Here is a 2,942-nt window from a genome sequence, read left to right on the forward strand (position 1 = left end):
TCCTGGTTCCTGGCTTTGGATCAGCTCAGCTCAGTCTACAACTGAGGAATGAACAAGTGAAGGAAGATCCCTCTCTGTCTTTCCTTGTATCTGTAAAATCTGACTTGCAAACAAACAAACTAAATAAATCTGCTTTTTCTTCTTTATTTTCTAAAAGGCTGGACCTATTCAGTTACTCTTACTGCTACCAACTGTTTTTTTTTTTCTTGCAAGATTGTATATATTGACTTTGAGTAGGGCTCCAAGATATTTTCCAGAACAAAGAATAAACAAAGTTAATGTTTAGAAGTGGAGTGGAGTTTGTTTAATATCCTCTTTTTTTTTTTTTTTTTTTTTTGTTTTGTTTAGTCGCGCGAACGCAGTCCCCCACTACCACAAATTATGCAGTCGAGTTTCCCACATTTGGGGAAATCGCAGGGGTCAGCACCTCCCAAGTGCAATGGAGGAGCCTCACCCTGGGAAAACCACCTGCTTGATCATGGTATCTCCCCTGCCAGGTAAGTATTAATATCCTCTTTTGAAGGTGACGTTATGCCTCCATTTTATCTAAAGTGTTCTTGTGCTCTTCAAGGCGCCACATCTGTCTAATTCTGTCATGCTCTCATCCTCAAGTCTGACAGTTGTTAGCAGCCTCAGTACGTGGGATCACACTTCTACCCATGAATTATCTGTTCCATCGAGTTCAAAGCATTTTTTCCATAAGTATCCACAAATCTACCAGCAAGAGCTGATGCAGAATCCTGTCTCACCTTTTTTTATGTTGCGTGCCACTTTAGGTTCATTGCTTTATTTGTAACTGCTTTGTCTTTGTATTATTATTTTAATAGTTTCCTTCAATCCAATGTCTCTTAGCATGGTCAACTGATAAACAATAAACCAATTTTATGGTATGGAATCCAAAGCTTCATTTGAACTGTAGTATCATTTTAGTTATTTTTGGGGGTCTTCATAAATTAAATGAAAATATTGCCTCAAACATCCTGATAACTGGAATATCAGAAACAAGGTGACTTCTATTAATAATTATCTCAAATACCTATGTTAGTATGAGAATGTATTTTCAATCTGTTTTGTAAAATGTATTGGATTTTCTATTTAAGGAAAATGTCATTTTATTACTTTCTATTTTTAAATATTTATTTATTTACTTACTTATTTGAAAGACAGAGTCACATAGAGAAGGACGAAGTGTGTGTGTGTGTGTGTGTGTGTGTGTGTGTGTGTATGTATGTGCAGAGATAGAGAGAGAAAGAGAATCTTCCATCTGCTGGTTCACACCCCAAATGGTTGTAAAAAGCAGGGATGTGTCAGACTGAAGCTAGGAGCTTGGAGCAGCAAGCAGGTCTCCTATGTGAGTAATAGAGACCCACAGACATGATCCATCTTCCTCTGTCTTCCTGAACATATTAGAAGGTAGCTGGATTACAAGTACTCATACTGCTGCTCATTTGGGATGCCAGTGTTGTAGGCTATGGCTTACACTGCACCATAGTGCTGGCCACTCATTGTTTCTTCTTTTTCTTCTTGTCTTCTGTCTCAAATTCTTCATTTTGCAATTTAATATCATCTTATATTTCAATTCAACGAAGATTTTCACCTAATAAATATATGTGTTCCATCCTCACTAATCTATTGCCTCTTAGAGTGAGGGATATTGGAATGACCAAATCTGTATTTCTGGCTTCCAGGGACTCAAAATCTCATGAGAAATGGAATGTAAACATAATGCCAATTTAGACAAAGGAAAATTATTAAGAAGGAACATAGAAACTGCAGACATGAACTGAAGCAGGGGAAAATAACTCAGTGTGTGTTATGCTACAATTTGTAAATTTATTTTGAGGATGGGAAGCTTACCTCAAGATTAAAAAAAAAAACAAAGATGGTATTCTACCACCAGTTATTAAAGGCTTTTGAAAGATATTTCTAAACAGGGAAAGAGAAACAAAGCCAAGAGCAAGGTGGCTTTGAGAGAATAGCACGTTGCATTTAATTAAGGAACTAAAGGAAAAGAGTGGCCTAGAAAGGTTAAAAAAATAGTCCAGGACTAGATAGTGAAGGAATTCAGTTACAAGGATAAAGAGAACATTTTTCTTGTTTTATTCTTGATGTTATTGCAAATCTTATTTCTTCTCTTTCTCCTTCTACTTCTTATTTTTTTAATAGCCATAGTGGCTTCAAATTTTCTGTAGAAGGAAATCAAGAGCGCATGGCTTTATTAAGTGATTTTACTAATTGCTTATCTGGATGACGTTATTTTAAACGTTTACATTAAATATTTTTCTATGATACACAATACGTCTTTCTGTCTCACACATACACGCATACATCCTGTAGCAGCCAATTCTATGGCATGTTTGCACGGTAATCTCCAAAAATCATGAAAATGCTGTCTTCTATGACAAAAAGACTTTGTACATGTGAGTAAATTAGGATCTTGAACTAAGTAGACTATCCTGTATTATCTAGGCAAATCTGACATAATCATGAGAGTGATTAAGATACAAAAGGTACAACAGAATGATGGATTTGAGGTTGTATATTTTGTGTATGTGTAGACCAATTACATTTATTTAAAATTTATTTATTTTACAATGCAGTTTCATAAGCTCTGGGATTTCCCTACCTCCCTCTCCAAATCCCCTCCTCCCACTCTTCCCCTATATAATTACAATGAAATAGTTCTTCAAAAACAGTCATAAGTCCACCATTCTTCTATTTAAATGTATTCTGATATTCGGATATAGAGAATAGTATAAAGTCCAGCAATTTAGAGTCAAGATATATGTAACAGTTTCATTGGTAGTCTATACTGAATTTGGAAGTAGAGATGCATATTGCTTTGTGTCTTCATATCTTGATAATCTACTATACTGTTCCCCTAGATGACTATATGTACATTCATATTTATACATCTCTTGAGCTTGATATTTTCAATATCA

General features: G+C 35.2%; 1 non-coding gene across 1 annotated transcript; it reads right to left on the reverse strand.

Annotated features, from left to right (window-relative positions):
• Positions 1 to 342: 342 nt before the first annotated feature.
• LOC131481910 (U1 spliceosomal RNA) lies at positions 343 to 505 on the reverse strand. Its single transcript, XR_009246642.1, has one exon. It is a non-coding gene; the product is annotated as a U1 spliceosomal RNA (small nuclear RNA).
• Positions 506 to 2,942: the final 2,437 nt, after the last annotated feature.

The sequence above is a fragment of the Ochotona princeps genome, chromosome 1 (genome assembly GCF_030435755.1).
Source record: "Ochotona princeps isolate mOchPri1 chromosome 1, mOchPri1.hap1, whole genome shotgun sequence".
In the NCBI taxonomy this organism is placed as follows: Eukaryota; Metazoa; Chordata; class Mammalia; order Lagomorpha; family Ochotonidae; genus Ochotona; species Ochotona princeps.